This window comes from Sebastes fasciatus, chromosome 10 (assembly GCF_043250625.1).
Source record: "Sebastes fasciatus isolate fSebFas1 chromosome 10, fSebFas1.pri, whole genome shotgun sequence".
NCBI classification, from domain to species: Eukaryota; Metazoa; Chordata; class Actinopteri; order Perciformes; family Sebastidae; genus Sebastes; species Sebastes fasciatus.
Window position 1 is genome coordinate 27,135,799 of NC_133804.1, and position 26,154 is coordinate 27,161,952.

A 26,154-nucleotide genomic window follows, 5' to 3' on the forward strand; every position below is an offset into this window, starting at 1 on the left:
GTACGCGAAAATGAGCAAAATTAGTCTTATTTCTATAAAAAAAGTAAAACAATGGTGGGAGCGGTGGGTAGGTAATGTATTTGATGTATACCTGAACACCGTGTAACACCAACTACTGCAGCAAGCCTAATAGCTAGGTTGTTTAAAAGAAAAGGCTCACCGAAATCCGTTTTGTGTATCCTTGAGGTCTAACAAACTTGTTAAATGCTTTTCCATCGTCTTTTTTAAATAATTTAAATCCTGTATTGTTTACAACCATGTTCGGTAGCGTTCTTCTTCATGCATTATCATGTTTCTTTAGCGCCACAGACTTTCAGATCACTGGAACAGTGTGAAGCCAGTGGCAGGACTGTGTATCGTGTAGCCTGCCTACTCACACATGTACATATGTGTCTTCATGCAAACAAAGTGGAGTCCCATTAGTAAAAACATTGCTACTACTGGTCAACAACTCCACAGGGTAACTTTTAAATAAGAGAATAGTAATGTAAGGCTAGCAAACAGAAAAAAAGACAGAAAAGTAATTTAAGGACAGCCGTCAAATGTGTGCAGCAATGCTGAATTACTTTTTACGTCTTGTTTCAATGTGACTTCAATTGCAGTAAACTTCCCAACGTTCAGGTTCCTCCTTTCAGAGATACAATATTGTGATTACAGACAAATGTACAAATGGATGGATAAGGCAATCTGGTCTTTGTCAGAGAAAACAAGTAAAAGAGAAGAATAGGCTCTACAGTGAAACCCGGACCTTTTTTAAATATATATTTACAGGGTGATGATTTCAGAAATATTGCCCGTTTCCCCTACTTTGTGCAAATTAACCTTATTCATCTTTTGTTTGATACATAACTGAATTAAGTCTGAATTAATTAAAATGAGTATAATGGAAATGCTGTTAGTAAATGAATTAGATTTGTTCGGAAGTTTGGACTACCGCAGTTATTTTCATAAGTAATAGCTGCAGTTGATGCATGTGATACTTTTTTGGGACATTATAATTCTCATTTAAGATAAAGTCCAACAAATTTCATTAAAATGAAAGATCTTCACAAAAGCAAATGGGAAATATAATCATTTACAGTGTTTGTCACAGCGTACGATGATTCTGATTAGACTTTATGCTCTGATGACTATGCAGATCTGCTCTATATTAATATTGCAATGGCGGTATTGCCATTTCAACACAGCCTCTTTCTCAGACATTAACTTGGATAAAACATAAGCTGAATGATGATCTTCTGCATTACATCCAATCATGGATGATAAGAAATTGATATTAAATGCAAACATTACAATATTTCCAACTTCTTGCTTCAGTTGTCGCACATCACTATGTACAAAGAATCATGGATATAACCACTGAAGCAGAAGTCCAACACGCCTTTTTCAACTGATACTTGTAAATTGTGGCAATTTTATTGTTATAATTTTTTCTTGAACAATGTGCTTTCCTACGCTGTGACAAGAGGGTGTGGATGAAGCATTAAGTTGTTCAATTTTACTCATGTACTCTGCCTCTATGCTTTGCAACGTTACTAGTCCACTGCTCGTTTAATCGTTACTGTAAAACGTCACCTCAGTGAGTCCACGACTTGCCGTAAGTCTGTTTAGTTTATACGGATGTCAGCCTACTACAATGGTTGCAATGGCACACATAAAAATACCCGCCACTCTGACCATCTTGCTACGTTGATTTAAATGGGAATCTCCAAACATTTTCAATTCAAAGTTATTCATTATCTGAGGAAATTATTCACCATGAGCAACTATTATTTTTCCATATTTATTTCCCAAACGATTTCTTCTCTGTACTTTAAGTGAGTACCCTTAAAATGTTAATGCTTACATGTAGCTGTGAAGATTGCCAACATATACTATGATGCTACGTATTCCATATTGTGATTTGCTAGAATTATGTAATATAGGAAGTTACAAAAACAGCATCCTTTTTTTACTCCACATTAATGACTTTGTATTTGTACTCCTGATTTCCACAGATGAAATACTGAGATCTGATCCGTAAAATAAAGTGAAGTTAAAAAGACAACTTTTTGTCCTCTCTAACTTTCTCTGTGATCACTCATTTTAGATACCAAAACAGCCGATCACACAAATTTTGTCATTAACCTGTATTTATGTTGATTATGTCAGATCACGTCGCAATTATAAAATAATGATTTCATTACCACAGCGCCATGCTGCAGCTTGGATGACATTTGAGGCACAATTAAATCACAGGTTATTTGTTCCTTGTTTGGGTGTCTGACAACAGAAATGGAAAAATATGTATTTGAGAACAACTATCTAACTAAAATGGAAGGAGGCTCTAACTAAAATGGAAGGAGTTCCCCTGATTAACTATTACACCACCGAACGGCATTCTGGGCACAGCTGTTGTCATTAACCTGTATTTATGCTGATTTGTTAGTCAGGATTATAAAATGTCCAGCAGTAAACTGTAAGTAACTAGGACTGCTTCTGAGATGTCTGGTAAATTCTGTCCGGCCTAGGAGTTTTCGTTTTTATGGAGATATTTTTCTCATTTGCTAACTTTACCTCTGGTTGGCTATATATTGCAGTGAGTTTGAATTGGAGTTGGAGTAGTTTCTTTACACAAAATTGGATTAGTTGCTTAGTCATCGTACTTATCTTGTTATAAATAAAATGCTTAAAATGTCTTGTGTTTTTTTCAATTCACAGTTGATGATTTAAGTGTAGGTGCCTGCTTTTGAAAGGCTGGGAGTCCTCGCTTCCTGTGAGGGTAGCACTGATGGGCCTTTATGGAACAATGGGATCCATTCTTACAGTTTGATGGGTTTGGTACTACTGCCTTTACATCCACATAAACTGGTTAGATCTACAAAAACAAAAAAGGCTGCAGGCTGCTTACATGTGTTTTCAGATTGTTTATATACTCCAGACTTAGAGGCCCATCACATTTTTAATTTATGATCATGAAGTCGTCTGACAAAATAAACAACAAAGGCTAATGACGACAGCTGTACTATGTGATGGCAGAGAAATTATCAGAGACCATCAGTGTGCGTCATGGCACATCATGAGCACATATCAGAGGAAGTCAGATCACTGTGAAAATATAGAAGGTTTAAGCTCTAGATAAAGTCTTCCCCAGACCTTCCCTACAGGCAGCAGTTTACATATCCAAGACAATAGACAGGCTAAAGGTGTGAAAGTGCTGACAGTGCTGACTCACACTTGCATTTTCCCCATGAATAAACCATGTTTAATATTTCCTTGACTTTTGCATCAGATTTCGGGATGCTGAGTATAGCCTCTATTTAGGGTCATGTCTAGAAGCTAATACGCAAATTGCGAAAACTTGCAAAAACCCTTGCGAGACTAACTGCCCGAAGACCCATCCTAACCTTAACTATTCGAGGTCAATGTCTAATCTTAACCATCTCGCGAGGGTTTCCCAAATTATGGGTTACCTTCTAGACATGACCTATATTTAGGGCCTTTAAACCGGTTATCCCAATTTGGACTGAGCATTGAACTAAGCAGCCAATCACTGTCTGGAGCGACCACGCACCAATCCATAAAATACAACAGCACAGTACCTGTGACATATGCTATGCTGCGGCACAAATGCGCTGCAACCGTGCCAGAGGTACGCCATTCTCACTGTAAGGCGGGACACTTTTAAGTGCTACCACTGTACAAGATAGGTTGTACTGCATATAACCATTTTCCTTCAGCAGGGTGCAATTCTCTCCAACACTATCAGTCTCTACTGTGGCATTTAAAAACCTTGACTGAATCCCGTGTTCTCTTTGTGTTCCAAAGCCTTTGTACTGTGGCCTACATACTGATTCTTGAGATTTAAAGCCTCCCAAAAGTATGCTGCAAATGTCCCAGTGGGAAATGTGACACTGTTTACAAGACTGCTCCAGATATTTTATTGAACAACTATTATCTCAATCAGCTTTATCATCCTGTTTTAAACAAATTGAAGATAACTTTTTTTCTTTGCAAGATGCCTTAGAAATTAAGAGGTCAACAATGATTGCATACAGTTACAATGTAAATAATTCAATTATTTGTCTGATCTTGTGGCAGTTGAGTCTAGATTTCTAAACATGAAGTTGTTAGAGTTTGCAACACACAAGCCACAACATGAAGACACACAGCTCGCAGCTACTTGATTGATAATTAATGGAAGTTCAAGTTGTATTCAGTTGTTGTTAAGGCACTGACACACCAAGCTGATGGTCGGCCGTCGAACAGTTTGGGGCTGTAGGTGAGCGTCTATCGGCCTAGTTTTTGCGATGTGTCGCGCACTGTTGGCTCTAGTCTGCCCGTGTCGGAGGTTTTTCGGCCGATTCAGAATGTTGAATCGCCGGCGTAGCCCTTTGGTTAGGGAAATCACTCTGATTGGCGGTTCAGCTTAAACGAATCAGTGCACGAGAAGAGAAAATGAAGGAAATCAAGCAAACGAATAAAGTCAAGATGGCACACACAGAAGGCTCTTCTCATTTTTCATCTTCATCTAATCATTTCAATACACGGATATTTTCACAACGACATGGCCATCTGGAATGAAGCTAAGTGAGTTAGAGTGGTGTGAAAATGGTCGGCAAATGGGGCTTTATTTTATGTACGTATCGTATCATAACAGCTTGTATATCTGCCACCCTCGGTCTTCCAGTTTCCCTTTTTGAATGACAAATACAAACTACCGCCGCCTGCTGGTGTGGAGAGTTATTTCCTTTCACACAGGCGCAGAACATACGTGCTAACTGGCCGTCGGCTTTAGGCTTTGCGGTGTATTCAAATGCAATTTTTCGGCCAAGACAAAGGCAACGTGAGGCGACGCAACAGTCGGAATTCATCGCCACTAGTTTTTTTTATGTTTGCTTGGTGTGTCTGGGCCTTTAAGATAAGTTTCTGTTTGAGAACAGATTGTCTTGTAATTGAATACAACTGGAAGTACATAAAAAAATAAATGGTGCTGCAAATCAGTCATTATACACTATTGACGAACTTGCTCCAGTATATTTGGGGTCTTGTTTTTGTAGCTTTGTCAAAGAGCTGTTCATGCTTGCAAATAATAGAAGAGATATACACAACTTGGGTTCTATTTTAGGTTGGACATCCACACAGAGCTTTCTACCTCGAGGTGCATACTGTAGTATTTCATTATTTCGGCTCCCTACATGTTCACAATGAAATTGTCAGTAGTTCTCTTTGAAATTAGTCTTAACTATATCTCCATCTCCTCATTGTCTTGGTAAACTGAGGCCGAGACAAACCGGGCCTTTGATGTCTCTGCCTGCGAGGCTCCAGCATTGTAATGAAACTGTATTGCATTGTCTCAGCACCAAATGTTTGGCATGACGGAACACAATACTAATTCTAACCGAGGCTTGCCTGCTTCCGCTGGTTTCAAAGCTGCTGGTGCTTTTTGTTTCCCGAGGGAGTTGCACATACTCCTTCACAGAGCCAAACAGCTTTCAGGCCCATCAATTATTTAGCGCCTGTTGCCTTCAGGGAACTCCCGAGAAATTATGATGATGAATGCAATCAGGAGACAGAAAATATAAATTTATGAAACTATATTTTTCATAGTAGTTTTAATATCTCTTAATGAGGAGTTGCGAGGCAAAGATTGAGTGGTGTGCCAAATTTTGAATGTTTTGCAGAACTCCCTATCCATACCGGCATCACAAAAAGCACTTTGGTAGTTAGGGGAGGCCTTTTGAAAGGATTACAAAAGGCACTCTGTTTATAGTGTGTAAATACCCATGTGATGTTGAAATGTTTCCCCTTTTCTCCCCATCCTTTATTATGAATAAGCATGAATGTTTTAAGACTGATAACTAGTTCAACATGCAGCCAAACAAGAGCGCACTGTCTTTGTCTCTCATTGAAATTTTATAAGAGGACTAAAGGGTGAGTCTTTAATGGACTATATGGATTATATTGAATCACTGAATAACCTTTTAGAGTACAGTTTAAGACATTCCTTCCGGGGTATGACTGCAGAGTACAATATGGGAGTTTCCCTTTTGTTTACTACACAATAAAAGAGAGGATCTGGAATGGAAACTGTCACATGAGGGTTGGGAGTGTGTATCTTATCACACCCTTTGTTGTCTTGCCAAAAGGAAGGAAGATGATAGCATAGTGTGTGATATGTGAGGCTCAAACCCCAACAGTATAAGACGGTGTAGTCAAAACTAAAGTTGAACTTTAAGTAGACAGATAATTAATATAATTTCACAATGCTTCAATGCAGCAAGATGCCAAAATAGTTTGGACTAACATACTGTACATACACTGAACTGTTTTGATAAAAACCTTTACGTTTTAATATGTGCTGCCCATCAGTTTTTTGTATACAAGGCCCTGTTGGACGGGAGAGTAAAGCACAACATACAATATATTTTACCTTTTGATCAGATACAGTTAAGGCATTGATAACACCAAGCCAACGGTCGTTTGCCAGACAGCCGTCGGTGAGCATCTGTTTTTTCAGCCGATTCAGCATGAGGAGCTCGCTGGTGAGAGAAATCACTCTGATTGGTGGTTCAGGTTAAACGATCAGTACACGAGAAGAGAAACGGACGTGAGGAAAGCAAGCCAACAAGTAAAGTCAAGAGGATGAAGCTAAGTGGTGAGTGAGAGTGGTGGGAAAATGGTTGGCAGACGCCACTTTAGTTCAGATACAATCATGACAACGGCTTGTATATCCGCCGTCCCAGGTTTTCCGATTTCCGTTTTTGAATGCCGAATACAGACTACCGCCCCAGGCACAGAATGTACATGCTAGTCGGCCGTTGGCTGTAGTTCTTGCGGTGTGTTCAAGTGCAACCTTTTGGCCAAGAGAAAGGCGACGTGAGGCGACGCAACTGGTGGCCTTTTGTCGCCGCTAGTTCTTTCATGTCGGGCTGGTGTATCTGGGTCTCAATATGAGGCGGCTGTGGTAGAGCGGGTTGACCACCAATTGGAAGGTTGGCAGTTCGAGCTCCCTCCAGCCCACATGTCAAAGTGTCCTTGTGCAAGATACTGAACCCCAAATTGCTTCCGAAGGCTGTGCCATCGGTGTATGAGTCTTTGAATGAGCATTATAGTTTACAACCTAATGGGCAGATTGGCACCTTGCATGGCAGCATCTGCCATCAGTGTCTGAATGAGTGTGTGACTGAGTAATTGCTGACATGTAGTGTAAAGCGCTTTGAGTGGTCAGGAGACTAGAAATGCGCTATATAAATGCAAGTCCATTTACCATTAAATAAAAAAAAAAAATTAAAGTGATATTCACAAAAATAGATGGCAGTTGCAAGTGGGAGGGATAGAATGTAATGTCCTCTGACGCGCAGCGGAAGGTGTGATTTAGCTGAATTATGGCAGCGTATTTGGTTGCCAAAAGAAATGGAAATATGCCAGTGTAGCTGCAGTACGTTATGTCCAGCATTAATCCAGCTTCTGTGTACAGACAATTATTTAGTGAGACCAGTATTTTATTTAGACTGGAGCTTTTATGCTTGAAATATGTGTTAATGTGAGATGTGTGTTGAGCCAAACTTTTGTTAAAGGTTCTATACACATAATTCAGAGCATTAATATAACAGCAAACAACTATTTGCAATGTAAAGATATCGAGGAGTAACACCGTTATCTGCTAGCTGCTGGCTCAGCTGTCTCCATGTTGAGAGCCGTATGGAGGCAATAGATATGCACTGAATTTTGTATTGAGCACCTCTAAGAACATTTGTTCTTAGTAGCCAAAAGGAAACGCATTTTAAAGTAAGTAACACTGATATGTGCTGGTGTTTGGGATGAAATAAACAACACTGTAGTAATTCTCCAATCAGGACGAGTCCATATGTGACCCCAAATAGAGGTGTTGACATTTCTCGTTTCTAAGATGCATGACGATGCAGACGTGGACGATTCTGCATCGATGCAGTGACGGAACACAATCAGGAGTTTGGTTTCATTTCAGCTCAGTGTGAGTGCGAGTCTACTGCGTTTTGCTGTCATTTCCTGTCGTGCTAGTTTCTCTTCTCTTTCTCTCCTCTCCTCTTCGTTGGTGTTTCACCGGGTACGGAGCTTTGCACACACACACTACGTGTGCGCGGAGCGGAAAGGCGGCATTCAAATACTCGGCAGTCGGTTAACTTGTTGCTCTCGCCACCAGTATTAGCTGCTCTGTTTCAACAATGTTGAGCTGAAAAAAACGTACATGCAGGCTGAAATTCAACTGTGGTGTTGTTCTGTCAGGAGATACAGTGACCTAAACGAAGTACGAGCAGAAGAGCTATGAGTAAGGAGAAGTCTGCTAGCCGCTAGGCTAATTCATGCAGTGTAAAATGCATTAGGCATTCAGGAAGTGCCATGCCTTAGAGCTGCTATGTGAAAACCTTATTTTTGTACATTACAGCACACTTGTAAAGCACTGCAGAAAGATTTATGTTTTGTTTTTGTAATTTTTATGTACTGAGGTGGGTCACACAGATACTGATATTGAAAAGATGCGTTTATTATTATAGACTGTTGTAGTCTGATCTATGAAAGCACTTTGTAAATACAAAATTAGTTCAGATGTATCTGTCTGCTTGATGAAAGTGTGCAGTAATATAGAAAATTGAAGATGCAATACATTGAAATGCACCGAGACTCGTTGTGCATTATAATCAAATTGTGAGGCCAGTGAAGATTCATACCTCTAACCCTAACAGATATGTCATCACCTGAGGTAACTCAAGTAAAGGCAAGAGAGTATTAACTAGCAGCCCCAATGAGTGCCAGTTGTCATGTCATGTGACAGCTTGCACTCATGTGAACGCCTAAATATCCAGGCAAAGAAAGGATAAACCCCGTCGCAATGCAGTAAGCGCAAAGGTGAAGATCTACCAGAGACCGATGTAATGACGCAAAAGAAAGAGCTAGAGAGAGTTTGTGTGCGTAGGTGTACAGGCACATATAGCCAAGTGTGAGCCCAGTGGTAATTTAGCAGTTCTCAGCAGGTTGTCTTCAGGGAGGAGCTAATATGGGCAGTGGGTTGGTACCTGTAAGTGTGTCTGTGTGTGTCAATGTTTGCCTGTTTGTGTTTCTCGTGTTTGTGTGTGTTTGGCAGCATTTCATTTCATCGTGAGTGTTCTGCTGACCTTGGCATTCTCAAGATTTCATCCCAGTGGTGTCTCATCCCCCTCTTCTCCTCCTCTTTCTCCTTGTCCTCTCACCCTTACTCCACCTAAAATCCCCTCCCAGGACAGTGCTATTATTCTCCCTTTTGTGAAGAAGAGCCAAAACGATCCAGCAAATCCAGAGAAATGGGCCAGCGTCTCTATCTTTCACCTGAATAATTTGTCACAAGGCTGTGATTAAAACAGAAAGGAATGTGGTTAGAGTCTGAAGACTACAGCCAATAGTTAGGCTGGACGCAATCATTAAGACGGCTGTAAAAAAAATCTCGTGGCTGTTTGACTTTTCCTGTCATCCTCATTTCTGCTGGCTCATCCTTTCCGAGTAAACCATGCCAGAGATCTCATTATTTCAAAACATTGCTGTCAGAAAGATGCTCTGAATGGCAGATTGAGGTTTTTCTGTACTTGTTATTTTTTCCCTTTGCTTCAAACACAATCTCATCAAATATGATAGACATGTTATAGCGAAAAATATAAAAGTTAAGAATTTGAATGTTAAGTATTTGGAAATGAGCACACAAACCAATAGCTGCATCATTGTTAGATTCATAAAACGTTTTCCCTACAAAAAGGTAAACATTCCACAGTGAGTATAAATTGCGTCAACATTGACAATGACAGAGGGAAGTTTTGAATGCCGCTGCACAGAGGCATATTTCTAGTGTTTTAAAGAGCTTCAGGTTGACAGCAGCAGAAGCCACCCAGTGCTGCTGCTAGTCTTCCTGTGGGGAAAACAACTGGCAAAGCAATTCAATTGAAATGACAACAAGTACTTTTTGTGTTGTTTGTAAAATGCCTGACAGTCTGGGTACATGTGTACACCGAATGTGTACAAAATATCCACAAGACTCGCTTCTTTCAAGTGGATTGATGACGTAATTTCAGATATGGTGGGCAGACACTATGAATAACTTTTTTCTTCAAGGTAAATGTCATTACATATCATTTTGTGGCTAATCCAGTGAATCAAATACCTGACAAACCAAGGTCACATTGAAGCAACATTGCCGTAAAACATTCATACTCATTCTGTAACATTGTCAACAATGGTCTAATTACAACTAGAGATATTAAAGATGTAGAGTGCTCCAGGGATGACGTATTTTTGTTGGCCAACCAGGAAGTTAGCATCGCCCTGGTTCCCTCAAAAAAAAGCCAATGGGATTTTTCCATTGGGTTTTGGATTATTGCAGAAAATAAGCTCTGTGGCAAACAAACATTTATGATACTTACAAATGTAATCTTCACAAATGAACACTTTTTTTATGATTTTTGAAGTGTGAATGCAATCGCCTGAAGTAAAATGCTAACATTAGGCTATAAACGATCTACACACCGCGGTCGCATGAGTGTGAGTATAAACAACGAGGCTGTTAAGGTGAACGAGTCGGAGCCTGTTGGGCTTGAGTTTGCCATGTTATGATTTCAGCCTATTTTTTATGCCAATTGCAGTACCTGTGAGGGTTTTTGGACAATATTTATCATTGTTTTGTGTTGTTAATTAATTTCCGATAATAAATAAACATACATTTGCATAAAGCAGCATATTTGCCCACTCCCATGTTGATAAGAGTACTAAATACTTGACAAATCTCCCTTTAAGGTATATTTTGAATGGATAAAAAATGTGTGATTAATTTGCGATTAATCATGGACAATTAAGCAATTAATCGCGATTAAATATTTGAATTGATTGACATCCCTACTATATACCAGTCTATTCAGAAGTCTTGAAACATATTTTAATGTTTTTAAATGCCTTTATGGAGTTCTGCAGTATATTATATCTTAATAAAGCAATAACGTCACTAAAATCAAATTTTTCTAGCTCATGTTAAATCGTACTGTAATAATAATGTCTATCCCTTGAAAACACAGGGGCGCATGGATGGGAGTTACATAAAGTCCAAGATTTACATCTATGTTTTAAGCATTCAGCTGATGCTCTTATCCAATGTGACGTAGAGTACAATGAAAGGATGACACAAGCTTCCTGCATGCTGACATTCCACATTTCTGATGTGTCTGTCTCGTGGAATAACAGAAGTCATTCATATTGCGTGTCCTCACAGAAGTCTTGTCTTTTTGTGTTTCAGACTGAATTTGTGTAGGCACCTATCCACTCTCCTGGCAGAAAGCAGACATGTTCTTTGCCTCTGTTCCAGTATGGTAAGTAAATCTTTTGTATCTCTATTAGCATGAATACATGTGTTTACTCAGGGAAAAACAGCAGGGCTTCATGCATGACTTGTTAGAGATTTTGGTAGCCACTTGTCGCCTATGAATATTCTTAGTGCTATGAACAGACACAGGTGAAAGAGTGAAAAGAAAAGCTATTATGATAAAAATATGTAGGGAAATGGATGTGTAAACCAAGTCTACAATCAAACATGATAACCTGACTCTGTTTGCCTTCCTCTTCTTGTTTATTTATATGTATTTTGTAAGGAAGAGAGGCAATTTGGACACTGTGGGAACTGTGACATGATTGAGAAAGCTTCTGGCATCCTTGCACTATGTCAGATTTCCTCTTGAAGATGGTAGTTATATTCAAACTCACCTGCGGGTGTATTGATAGCGGGTAAATCCGTGGGTGGCAATTCAAAATAGGCCATCAGAACACGCTGTTCTTTTCGCATAAAGCCATTTTTTGAATCTGCAGACAGATTCAGAAATATCATTGCTTCTGACATCTCTTTGTTGACTCCATATTATAAAAAGAACTAACGAATGTTAGCGTTGAGGCTCTGATGTGCTACTGTACAGCTCTCTTGAAAGTTTTCAATCTAGGCCAACCATACACTATATGTTACACTATATACTGCCATTATGTGGCATTAATAGTAGTAGTAGTTATTCTGTACCTCCTAATACACCAGTTTGTAGAATTATTGCTTCATAATCATACTAGTAAATATACTTTTTAGGTAGGGTTGTGTCAATACAATGTTTAGTGACACATTTCCTCTATGATGCATTACAGTGTTGCACACAGCGATGCAAAAACTCTATTTGTCGTAGTGATGCTGATTTAAAAAAAATTCTGACATAACATTAACCGACAAGATTGGTGCGTCGCATGCAGCGGTGCTGGGATTTTAGTGGCTATCAAGCTGCCCAGCTACAACGATCTGATGCACAAACAGGTTAGATACATCATTCACCACCAGCTGCAGTGTATGCGGAAAACAGGCAACCGAGTCCCCATTTCACCCGTCCGGAGGAGTTAGCAGCCACGATGCCACTTACACAGTAAAAGTCTCCACTGCATCATTTAGTTTAGCTGCGAGGTTGTCAGCTGTGTGTCTGCCTAGCTACTCTGTCAAGGTTTCCGCCAGTGTATTGCCAGCTCAGCGTAACGTTGGCGAGTGTGCGGTTGAGAGAGAGAGAGAGTGTGTGATGAGTATGAAGTTAGGAGTAACGTTATAGCTGTGAACGTAGCAGTGCAGTGCAGTGTGTGTACAGTTTTTCAGTGAATAAATGCTACAACTCCTCAATACCCAAGCCAAGTTCCCGTGTCTCGTCAGCCACCTGCTGATTAAAATAAAGGGGGTTAGCCCCGAAGTTAGCATCAACTCCTGCTTTACAGTGGATCATCTAATCTCCATTAAGTGTCAAGCCGTGCCTTTACAGTGGATCATCTAATCTCCATTAAGTGTCAAGCCGTGCCTCTGAGTTTTGCTCAGCTTTTTTTTTATTTTTGATGATAGCATGAATTGGTAAAAATTATCATTATCGGATAGCGATTAAACGGTTAATTATTTATATCCCAAATGTGTTGTTCAAGAACGGTCTCAAAATGGATGCTCACACCCTTGCGGCCCTGGGGCTAAACATGGGTATACAAAGGGTTGGTCAGGGTGATTGCAGCCCAGGGGCACAAATCAAGAATCATTGAAGCCGTTCTCTTGTACCAATCCCTGTCATTGTGCTTAACATGATAAGAGCAGCTCACAGCTCCATGCCAACTACTCTGCCCATTCAACGGTCCCAAATTGTACTGGCGATGTTAGAGGGGAGGACATGGCACAGTGGAACGGAAAGCAATGAAGCTTGATGTCGCCAATTATTGCAGAATCTCTTGTAAATTACAAGGTTGTTTTTTTTCCTTTTTAAAGAGTTTAAGTGGTAACTACATTTATACTGTTTTTATTAACGACATTGTTTTATTTTAATTGCCAAAGCAACTAATCAAAGACATGGTGGAAATGTTGCCTGAGGTTTATGGGGATCCAGTAAAAACCTGACAGCTCTGGGGAGGGTGGCGAAATGGAAGCAGGCGTTGCTCTTACTAGCCTGCAGTTACTGGTATTGTGATGACAGTAAAAATGATCGATACCAACTGTAGCTTTTTGAAGACATATGAAATGCTGAGTGTGTAACAGAGAACAGAGGTGCAAACAGTAACTTATCTTTCTCCTTTTAAAAAAAAATCAAATTTGAAATATTATTTTGCTGTTGCTACTATCTTGGACATGGTCAGGTTAGGTCGGTGAAAGGCAAAAAGGTGGGTTTCATCTTGTTCAAGTGAAAGAAAATACACCCAACAATACATCAAAGACTCTTAAGAGTGAAAGTTCAACAATCTGGCACTGACAAATGCTACAAATGCTAGAATGTTTTTTTTTTTCATCATCAATAGAGGCTTTTGTGTGCCATTTATTTAAAAATAGAAAGGAGACATATTTGAAGTAATTGTTCACCCTGTGACAGCATCCTGGGGGGTTTACTAGGGATGTGAGGACAAATTTATTAAGTTAGAGACCTAATCATCGCAAAATGGAGCAATTTTTGCTGTACAGGTTCAAACCATTAATCTTTCAGTAGCTCAATAAAGTGTTACTTGAACATAATAAATAAATAACCTGGTTCTTGGATTTGATTTTTATATTGACCTCAGGTTCATTTTCACAGATACTGACTGAAGTAGTGCATTTGATATCTGCTCAAATAGTCACTTCAAGGCTATTAAATAAAGTTCATTGCCAACAAAGTTTGTTTTTTTGATGCCAAAGTGGATATGGAAAAAAAAAGTTAAATAAATGTGATGCATAAACAGATAAAATTGGGGCAAAAAACTGTTTATTTGATGATCTAAGTGAAACCCTTTGGCATTAAAGGATTCTATTAAAAGACTCCTTGCGGCTAAGGTGGCTTCACTTGCCAAGAGGCTAAAACCTCCAGAATTTTCTGTAGCTTACAACTCTCTATTTACTTGACAGTACATTACTCTGTGCCAAACATATGTGAAAACAAGTGGAGATTAGTTTAGCTCTAGATGCATGCTTGTCATCGTTTGGTAAGTCATGTATAGTGTTTATTTTTTTTATGACATTAGAGACAGTACCTCTTATCTTTTGATACTCACTTTAAGGTAAAAAAACATCTTGCTATGAGAGTCAGCTAAGTTTAAATTGAGGAATATACTATCCTTATCTCTATCTTTTGAAGAAGCAGAAAACTGTGATATTGCCAATATGAGAGCTTACCCCATCTGCCAAACTGACCAGCTAAAATAAACATAGGTTTTCAGGTGCCTAACATTTACACTTAACCATAACACTTCACATGATTCCTCAAATTGATCGTTGTCTGGTGTTGTGCCCACATACGACCATTTCTGCCAGTCGACGTAACAGTGGACCGATCAAAGCTTTGTGGGTGGTATTGAAGGTACTTTCAGACAGCGAGAGGTTGCTGCTGTGGCTGCCACTGCGGCTGCCGCCCAGCAACATTACTGCTCTGTACTTTGAATCGGCAGCAGCAGGGCACAACGCCGCTCCCGGCTACCTAGGATCCTGCCAGCCTGTACACCACAGGCAGCTGCCACCCACCTACTGTGATCTTATCATGCAGCTAAATAGAGCATGTTGTAGCTTAAAATAGAGGAAATGGTTAGCTATATGAAACGATTCATAGTTTACTAACTAGTAAACATTGTTTACTGTCTCAGACCGGATACCCAGAAGTTGTTTTTTGGGGGTGACTGTGGCTCAGGAGGTACGGGGTCGTCCACTAATTGGAAGATTGGCGGTTTGATCCCCGGCTCCTCCAGACGCATGTTAAAGTGTCCTTGGACAAGATACTGAACCCCAAATTGCTCCCGAAGGCTGTGCATCGGTGTGTGAATGAGCATTTAGATTAGATCCTTATGGGCAGGTTGGCACCTTGCATGTCAACCTCTGCCATCAGTGTAAGAATGTGTATGTGTGAATGGGTGAATGTTGACATAGTGTAAAGCGCTTTACGGTGTCGGAAGACTAGAAAAAGGTACTATATAAATGCAAGTCCATTTACCATTCACCATGTTTCTACAATAACTTTTCTCTTCATTGTTCTCTACTGATGAAGCGGTGTATAATTCAAGAAATTCAGAGTAAAATCAGTTCCTGCATCGTTTCCCTCGTTGCTGTTTCTGTGGTTGAAGTTGAACTCTGAATGCAGTAGAACCTCGGGTGCACAGCTGCCACCACTACATCTGCTATCCAATGCCCTAAAAATAGTCTTTAAAATGTTTTTAAGAGTTTTCTTTTAAACAGTCTTACCAAATTACTAGTTCATTGCTCATCTTCTAGACACAATTGATGAACTTGACAGATCAACTGTTGTAATGTGTCTATTAAACAGAAACGTGATGTGAAATGTGGTGAAGTGCATTTGTTTGGGTTTTGTTGTTTTTATGGCAATTACTTGGATAAACCTTGAATTTATATGAACCTGACTTCAAAGCTGAGAGTCAGAAGCCCTGGAGTCAAGAAGTACTTTTCTTAATGTTTAATCCTGTTTCACGGATTAGCCATGCTGAATACCTGCATTGTAGTGTTTGGGAAACAAATAGAATATACTGAGGTCAAACAAGTTTTACAAATTTTAGTTGCTCCTGGTATTTAAGTACATCATTGGAACAATGCAGTAAAATGATGCAGAACATACTGCATTCTACACTGAAGAAAAACAAATTGTATACAACACATCGAGATGCTGTGACTAATCGTAAATGAATACTAAGAAACTAGATACAAGAAACTTCTGTTGTTGCCGAGTGTATTAACTACACATTTCCATACAGTCTGTATTGGTGCTTTGATTGATGTAGCACAGTTCAACCAGCAATACTTAAGATATCAGCATTGAATCAAAATAGCCTGTAATGTGAAAGAGTCCCTCACAAGCCCAATGTGAAGCAGCAATTATTTTAGATGGGATTACACTTTTTGATCATTGCTTTGGCTCTCGGGTCCACTGTTGAGTTTCAGTACGGTCACTGTATCTAGCAAAACTCGCCCTGCTTCATTTCCTTTCTTTTTATCCAACTGATGCTATTCCCAGCACACACACCATTACCAGCAACACCTCAAGCCTCCAACAATAATCACAAATCTAACTGGTGGCTCCATGTCCTCTTCACACCATCCTTCACATCTGATAACATGGACGTGTATTTTTGAGTAGTCACACAATTAGGTAGCATGACCTGGTAGTTTCCTGGTTATGCTTTTAGAGTGGCTTCTGTCGCGGTAGGCCTACTATTATGTTGTTGCTTTTGTTTCCTTCATAACTTAGTGTGTCAAGTGGGGTCGAAACATAAATCTGGTTGTTAGGAAACCAGATTTAGGCTTTATGTAAAGTGCATAATGATGCATCAGTCCACTGTACATAATTAATCTATCATTATAATTATAAATGTATGGTCCACTGAAGCAGGTCAGTTCATCAGAGGGCACAATGTGATGAGTGCATTGGGCTACTATTTAACATTAAAACTCAGTTTTAGTCCTATTTTCATCTTGTTGTCACCCATAGTGAAAAAGGGCAAAAAAGTACAGTTTTCAATGTCGTTATTGGTTCCCAATTCCCCCAGTCAACATTTAACATCAGACTTTTCTCGTTGTCATTATATAATTTCAAGGTTGATTTGTTTCTTCTTCAAGAGAAAATTGAATTGACCCTTCCTAAGTCCCGCCCTTTTTCACTCATTGCTCCAATAAAAGTCGAGCAAGCCTGGAACCCGGCAGAACCTCGGTCAACTTTTCCTTTTCCTGTTGGGTTATACTTAGATATATGCTACGTCTGTTCAAAGGTAACATTATTATGTAAGTCACATTACATTGTTGTCACAATCTTCACAGACACATTACGTTGTATGTAGTCACAGTTACTACGAGGAACTTTCATTTTGTGTTTATTTTGGCGGTCCCCTTGGACAAAAGCGGTAGTGTTTCTGAGCACCAGACTCCCTTTAGAAAACCTCTCATCTTACTGCAGCATTGTCTGACAGTCTGCCCCGCGTCATCCTTGTTCTGGTTCTCCCGTGATCCCGTTCTTTCCTCCAGTTGGCCCAGCTATACGACCTGCCTCCAGCAGCGTGGTGTCAGTGGTTGCTCCCAGCGGGAACTGGCGGAGCAGCAAGGTGAAACGCTGCTCCTGGCCGGGGGAGGAGCTGCTGCTGCCGGGCGCAGAGCTCTCTACCTGGACGGCGGGACACCTTTTGGTTAGAGCTTTGCTACCTTTTCTCATCAAGATCGGATAAAATATCGTCTTGGTATGGCTGATTAGGTCCAAGATAAGTACGTTTTTCAAGTGGAGGTGAGATAATCAATGCTGACATTAGTTTCTAAGTGGGTGGTGTGTGATTCACATTGCAAATGATCAAAGACCCCATATCCTGTTGGCCCTGTCCCTGTCTAAGAAATACATTTCCTACAGCACTTCATTTAGGTGTCCCTGTTGTTCCATGATGCGTGATGTGACTTGTTTTTCTGTCTCTGAATTGGCACACATGCCTTTGTGCACTCAATGACTGACTGAGATCTTACATTTTTCTTTGAGATCGGTTTAATGAAGCCCTGGGCACAAGCAAAAAGGCAGCAGCAAGATACAGACAGGCCTGTCTGGTGTTGTAATCCTGTCTAAGAAAACAAGTTTTTGTATCAAAGTGGATTTACTGTCTGCACTGCGGAGAAGACAATACAAGAGAAGACTTCATAGGAACCTTCATAGTTCAGTTTTCGTCAAAAGATCAAAGTCAGTATTGGGTATTGTTCGTTTGCAATATGCACATTCTCACAGGCACACAATGAAATAAGAATAAGACATATTTGATGTTACCTTTAACATGTTTCTGTACATCTTAAACCTTTTGAGCCTACCCTGGAGCCCAACACTGAAAACAAATCTGTTTGATGCCACCTGCTGCATACCTACTCATGCAAACTTGTGTTAGAGTCTCTCTCTCAACACATCACTATCACTTTCTAACCTCAGTCTCACCAGGGGCCCGGCAGCAGCTGTAGAGAATAAGTTGCCACATCAGAGGCTCTTCCGGAGAACTGGCAGTCGGCAGCATCATGCCATGGGGTGAGAAGGTGGCAGAGCATGAAAGGATGCATTAGATGGGATGCAGATCAACAGGAAACCTGAACGGGGTTATACTTAACATTAACAACCTAGCTGTGAGCAGCAGATAAAGAAGATTGTGGCACGAGAGATGTAGAGTGTGAGAGAGAGTGAGAGGGAGATGGGCCAGAGGCCAGAAAATAAAGATATCAAAAGATACCGAGCTCAGAAATGTCCCCGTTAACGTACTCACCTTTACAAAGTAGTTCAAAGGCATTCACTTGCAGCAATGAGAGTGAATATTTGCCTTTTTGATTTTATTTTGGGTCTATCTGTCTATCAGTTTTGTTGTGCGTCATCAGCCACCTGATAACAGTGTTTGCCAAAATGGATTTAACACATGAAAGTGTAGTTTGTTGAGAGCTACTTGGAGGCTTTGCCAGTTGTTCTCAGCAGTAAGTTAGGAGTGAACGTGCAAGAGAAGTGATTTTCGATCTCATCGATCTGACACGGCGGAATCGACGGCTCACGCTTGCTGTTGTTTTCTCTCAGATGTCAGAGCTGCTGGTGCTGCAGTGCCTCTCTGCGTAGCAGAACTCTCTTGCCGGTTAGACGTCAATGTGGAGATAGCAAGTAACGCATAAATTTGAGCTTAAGTGATAACGGAGTGGAGCCACATTGTGACAACATTGGGGCGTTGTGACAACATAATCAATCATTGCGGAGTTGCAGCCGACACAGAGATGATGCATTCTTTGTTGGAACTTTTGAAATCACCCACTGAGACACATTTAAACTGTATGTCTGTTATCACACTATCACTCATCTGAGAAAATATAACATCCACTGAGGCGGACTAGCTCAACCTTTGCATCCCAGTGTTCTCATACTGCGTCAATTTAAGTATAATTGGAAATTGATAGATTGTAGGCCATTTGTCATGAGTAATCTGTGATTCTTTTATCACTGACTCGTTCAGCTATCTCCAAGTCCCCCCTCTGTCTTTCTAATGCCAGTTGATTTGTATTCCCTGTACATTTGGCGTTTTTGTAGCTAAGGCAATAAGGGAGGTTTGACAGCCAGGACCGAATGGCTGACATTTGATTGACAGTGCAATGTTCCAGCAGAGAGGCAGGGGAATTATCTGAATATTCAACATAAGGATTAATCCTTCTCCTCATGTACTCCTGAATATCTTCAGCTGTGGACAACAGAGGGTAAAAGTGTTTAAACATTGTTTTGGAAGTTTGAGTTAATTAAAGCACATTGTTGACAATTTATCAACAATGCTGACAGACTGTGGAGGGCAATTCTGTGTGAATATTGGGCAAATTGAATACAGTTCCTAACACACAATTGGCTCAACCAGCAAATGACTCAAATGTTATATATCCTGTCTTTATGGTGAGAAAGCTCCCTGTTATAGCATTGTATCGATTGTTGATGCTAACGTGAAACTTCATTTGTTTCTATTAATATTAGGGCTGTCAAAGTTAACGCGATAATAACACGTTAATGCAAATTTGTATCAACTTCACTAATTTCGTTAACGCATCCTGGTATCATATGAAACTACAAAAACCTAATGAATCTATTGGTATCAACCATGTCATACTAGCTTGTCGGGATGGAGGCTAAATAACGCTCCAAACTTAAGCTAAACATTGGTGAGGAAATATTGTCACGGCCATTTTCAAAGGGGTCCCTTGAGCTCTGACCTCAAGATATGTGAATGAAAATGGGTTCTATGGGTACCCACGAGTCTCCCCTTTACAGACATGCCCACTTTATGATAATCACATGCAGTTTGGGGCAAGTCATAGTCAAGTCAGCACACTGACACACTGACAGCTGTTGTTGCCTGTTGGGCTGCAGTTTGACATGTTATGATTTGAGCATATCTAAATGCAGTACCTGTGAGGGTTTCTGGACAATATTTGTCATTGTTTTGTGTTAACTGATTTCCAATACTAAATATATACATACATTTGTATAAAGCAGCATATTTGCCCACTCCCATGTTGATAAGAGTATTAAATACTTGAGAAATCTCCCTTTAAGGTACATTTAATCGCATTTAGATGTTTTAATCGATCAACAGCCCTAATTAATACATACAATTTGAATTTCTGATTGTTAACAGTAATTCCAACTAAAAGAAACATTCCCTCCATTTAGAACGAGCAGTTCACCTGTCTCGCCTATTCCCTGTCGCTGCCTTTTGTCTCGACATCCTATGCAGTTTGATGTTTCAACAAGAGAGAAAGCAGTTCGCTCAATGAACTCTACTGCACTGAGCAGCAACACCTTAAATAAGATGTAAGGGCATCGCAGTCAGCCGTCTAACTTCTCAGTCACTGAAGTCATTGTTCTGTGTCTCATTTCCCAGAGTATTGATGTCTTTAAGTGAGCTTCCCAAGTGCCTGGAGGGAGTGGATCCTATATAGATTGCTTTCAGGGTGTTGGGACACAGCCGACTGACGCAGCTCAACAGTCGACCCATGGTCGTCCTTTCAAAATGTACTGAAGAGAAAGATTTTTTGGACGAGAGGCTCATTGATACTGTTGAATTACATTGTTCTTCATAAAACAAACATATATGCTGCTTTATGCAAATATATGTATATATTTATTATTGGAAATCAATTAACAACACAAAACAATGACATATCTTGTCAGGAAACCCTCACAGGTACTGCATTTAGCATAACACATGTACTAAAATCATAAAATGGCAAACTCAAACCCAACAGGCAACAACAGCTGTCAGTGTGCTGACATGACTATGACTTGCCCCAAACTGAATTTAATTATCATAAAGTGAGCATGTTTGTAAAGGGGATACTCGTGGGTACCCATAGAACCCATTTTCATTTACATATTTTGAGGTCAGAGGTCGAGGGACCCCTTTTGAAAATGGCCATGACAGTTTATCCTCGCCAAAACATTTCGGCGCAAGTTTGGAGCATTATTTATCCTGCTTCGCGACAAGGTAGTATGACGTGGTTGGTACCAATGGATTCCTTAGGTTTTTCTAGTTTGATATGATGCCAGTATCTTCACTTTAGCTTCAAAACTGAGCCAACTACAACCTAAAAATCGCAAGTTTTGTTAATGCGTTAAAGAAATTACTGCCGTTAAAACGAATTTGCATTAACACGTTATTATCTCGTTAACTTTGACAGCAATATGAAGTTTAACCATCTGCAGGTAATAACATTCAGGCGGCATTGGTGATCTCTGTCATACAAACAAGTTTTACACAACTGCGGGTGAGGAGAATCTTTCTACACAAGAAAAGTCACTATTGATGCAGGATTATCTTAAAGAAGATGTGTGGACACAAAAGTTGGCTTTGTCCTAACAGATGAAAATGCTATTTCGAATAGAAAAAAAGAAAGGAACAGGAATATTGGGTACCAGCAGAGAGATGGCTCACTATAAAAGAAAGTTAAAAAATGGAAACAAAGGAAAAATCAATACTGTTGCTCTGCAACATGGCCATGCAGGGAAGTGAATTGGATAGAGAGCGTGGATGGATAGGTGTATAGAGTCGCTGGAACTAGGAACAAATTGTATGATGCTGGTGCCTCTGAAAAAGCTGCAGTGGGCTCCTGTCAGATTGTCCCTTCCTTTTCAAATCAGCAGCATTTCATCTTTAGACCTGTACAGGGGTTTCTATTGAATATTACTGGAAAATGGGCTCCGTTCCATTGAAAACTGAGTAAAATTAGTATTCTTGTCTTTGAGAGGGTGATATCTGTTGAAACTAATCAAATAGAGGCTTTCATCGCAACCCTGTAGCCTATTAAGCAAAGGGGCTCATTTGAAATAGCCCCCATGTTGAGGCGTGACGTTTGAATGCCTTTATTTACTGTATGTCATGTACACGCTCCACAAATACAGTGATATAATTAGGCTTTCCAACATAAAGTCAGATTAATTTTGCAACTACGGTGACTTATCCCTCTATCGTGTGTAAAAGTGACGTTATTTCTATCTTGTTGATTGGATTTTCTCTTCTTTAGTTAATTCGTTATTTTTCAGTAGTAATTTAACAGAGGCACAGATGTTAGGTTAACTAAAACAAGGATGGTGCAAATATGCTACCACCTGGTCATTCACTCCCACTGGAATGAATTCAAAACAACTACATTCATGAGCATGCAGAGACAGTCTGGCAGAGGCACGATCTCAAGAAAACATAATGGTCTCACCCAACTGGATAAGGACTGGCGGTGATTACAGAAGAGACTAGGAAAGAAGTGCTCGGAAGGAGAGGCTGGGAGAGTGCTCTGGAGAGCGTAGGCAGCTGGACTGCAGTAATTAGTCAGTGAAGCTATTCGCGGTTAAGGGTCAGCTGACCCATGGCTTTGCTTGCTCAAAAGAATGGCAGAGGTTCTTCCCTCTCTCAAATATGACTGTGATTAACATCAGTAATTACCTGAAGAAATTGCTCCCCCCCTTTTGTCTTTTAGGCAAAGAGAAATGGATTGCCTGTAAGGTGTAGATAGCCTCAACCACAATTGGCTTTCTATTTTAAAGTTTACTCATACCACTTTCTGAAAGTCCATCCAGTAAAGTATCATATATACTTTGTATCATAGTGTGTTTGCAGGTTTATGTCACCTTCCCTGCTCCACAATCCTCTTGTTCTCAATTAATCCAGCCAAGGAATGGTTACTTAGACAACATTGACACAACTGCTGCCTCATTTACTTAGCTTTAATATAACAATGTCATACAGGAAAACAGTGAGGTGGATGTAAACAGAGGCAAACCCATCTGACGTTAAGTCGCAAGTAAAGCAGGAAGCCTTAGTTTCATAAATCCAAATGAAGGGAACAGGCCAAAAGTGTCAGAAAAGATGCCGTAAAGTCATGAAGACAACTTTTCCATTTGAATATATGAACCATGCATGAAGCATTTTCTTTCAAGAAATATTCTCTACAGTAAACAGTTTATCCATGCACCTATCTAGCCTAACTTTTGTGAAGCTCTAAAAATGATCTCTCTGATCTATACATTCAGGTCTGCTGTCATTTATGGTTGAGCTAATGAGCTAACCTCTCAACACCTTGTGAATTTGTTGATGTTTACCTCCCTAGAATTGGGAAATGTGGGGGAGAGAGAGTAATATGCACATTAATGAGCACGTCACACGGACAGCAACTAATTACAATGACGCATCTGGGACCTCATTTGGTGATGGTGTCAGCAGTAACAGCCTCCCGGTCGTTTGTGTGCAGTCTGAATTACCATAGAAGTCCCACTGAAAGTTACTCTTGTCTGAAAGTGTACGTGTCTTGCAGAGAATGGAGGCAGAAAAGCTTTACATTTGTTTTTTCTTTAACTTTGTACCAGAGAGAGTTAGGAGAGCATGTTCTTTTGAGGTGAGACAGAAAAGGCTTTTATCGGCTCCTCTGTGGGCTAACCTGAGATTCTTGAGATCAAGCCAGTGTGTTGGAAGATCTGCTAGTAATGGCATCATTAGCCAGGGTCTTGTTGTTCCTTTCGTGGCCTACCAGAGAATATCCCGGCTGATTACAAAGACCTCTAAAAACTAGAAACAGGAATGAAGTCACCTATTCACAACAGGCCATATGTATATGAGCTATTATAAAAATATAGACTGCACTGTGTGCCGCAGTGCGTTTTTTTAAGGTTCGAAAACAAATCTTGTTGTAAGGTGATAGTGGACACCTCCACAGTTTTCGAGCCATTGTTGGAATTTCATTTGTTGGTTGCAAAACGGACATAAAAATCTGTCAAATCCATATAATCTTTTGAGCAGTGCATTCATGCAATGCCATCCTACCATATGTAGGATGCACATGCAGTCACCCAGTTCATATACAGAAATGTAAGTGGTTATGTGGCAATTTATAAATCCATTGCACACTTAGTATGTGTTCCCAGAACATTACCAGTAGGGGTGTCACGATTTCAGTTCTAAATTGGAAATTGATCGAAATTAGCTTCCGATTTCAACCATCAAAATCAAAAGCAGGATCTGCAATTTTTTTTTTTTTTCCCCATCCACCCTCGCCTACTTGCGTGCGTCAGAAAGAAAAAAAAACAACACCACCTCAAAGACGACACAGCGTGTTGCCTAAGGTGCTGCCTTAGTGACATTATGCAGTAGCTAACTTTCTAAACTTGCTACTACCACCAGTAGTCACAGGTAACGCCAGGACTAGAATCTTAACGGTTATAAATAACTAATTATTAACTTCGCAACTTAATAGGTTTAGGGTAAAACACACTGTGAGGTTCTCAAAAAAGTGCTGAAACATTAGTGGATAACTTGCAATTGATATGCAGAGAGTATGCGTTTCTTTGAGCAAATCATGGAGACATGATTTGTATGTATGCCTTCGAGAATGACAGGCGGGCAGAGATTGAGAAACAAGTGTAGTCTACTGAGGGTGGTAAATCTGAAACACACGTGGGAGAAACAAACAATATGAAAAGAGCTGCCATGGTAATTATTAGGTGTAAAAAATGATATATCTATTTGTCATAAATGTACGTCAGGGTGCTGATACACTGGAGTTTGCAGCTTTATTTCTATGATTCTCTCCCAACTTTGGCCTCATCCAAGCTGTTTGAATCGATGTGGTGGTATCTTAAATATTAAGGTTGGTTAGTTCATTGTTAATATATGGAAAGTTCAGTCTTTAGAGATTTCTAAAGAATCAGATCCTCATAGCAGCTGTAACATTAGTCATACATATTATGGGCAATTTAGCTGACAAACACGCTCCACGAAAGAGCACGGTCAGGAATAATTATGCTCCTTGGCTGGATAATGAGTTCAAATCCGTAATGGCAAAGCAAGATTCCCTGCCAAGCTGCTAAATGAATCTCTAGCAAGTAAAATAGTTCATCTGACAGCATCCCATACTGCAAACTGTGGAGCAATGTCACCCGTTCATTGTTGGGTTTTGTCTTTTTAATTGGCTTTGTTGACAATAATATGATAAAACAGTACAGTGTCTTGGAAAAGCCATAATATTCAGTAGATGCAGTCTTAAAAATCACAGCTAATTGCCTTTATAAACATCTTGTATGGAGACCATATGTAAGTGGAGTAAAACAGGTTTTGATAATAAGTAAAACTACACTACAGGCTATTGCAAATTCATTAAAAGTGCCATGCCTAAGGCCTGGCCGCATGCTCCAAACAAATAAGGGGCAGTATTTCACCTCTACTACTGGGTTCATACAAACTTAATTTACAGTCACAGTTAGAAAAACAAAAATAGTCGGTCAAGAATACGCAAAATTTGACCAAACTGCTTGAACTAGAGCTGGTCAAAATAACTCTGCTATCCATATAATCTTTATGTATGGCGTCGGCCTATAGTTTACATTATAGCTTGCTTAGCTCCGTTTTAGCAAGGCCATATTATTAAGAAAACAGCCTCAAAACCATATATCAACGGCATTTGGAATGTTTTTCGGTACAGTCTGTCTTGTCAATAGTTGCACTAAAGATACATTTTGCTAAATACCTCAACACTGTAACCTCTTCGCATTCTATTGAATGTTTTAAATTCATATTTCAGATCTTACACAGTGTATCTTTAAACATAAAGTGCATTTGGACTGCACTAACACCGCCGTCTGTCATCGATTTGTG

At 39.9% G+C, this 26,154-nt stretch overlaps 1 protein-coding gene across 4 annotated transcripts in view; it reads left to right on the top strand.

The window, feature by feature from the left end:
* The window catches only part of lingo2 (leucine rich repeat and Ig domain containing 2), a 247,894-nt gene that overhangs the window by 35,864 nt on the left and 185,876 nt on the right, over positions 1-26,154 (top strand). For 3 of the 4 annotated variants that reach the window (XM_074649223.1, XM_074649224.1, XM_074649221.1), the window contains exon 2: positions 11,270-11,342. The exons of the other annotated variant lie outside the window; for it this stretch is intronic. The gene's annotated coding sequence lies outside the window, so the exon portion shown is untranslated. The remainder of the gene's footprint in view (positions 1-11,269; positions 11,343-26,154) is intronic. 4 annotated transcript variants of the gene reach the window in all.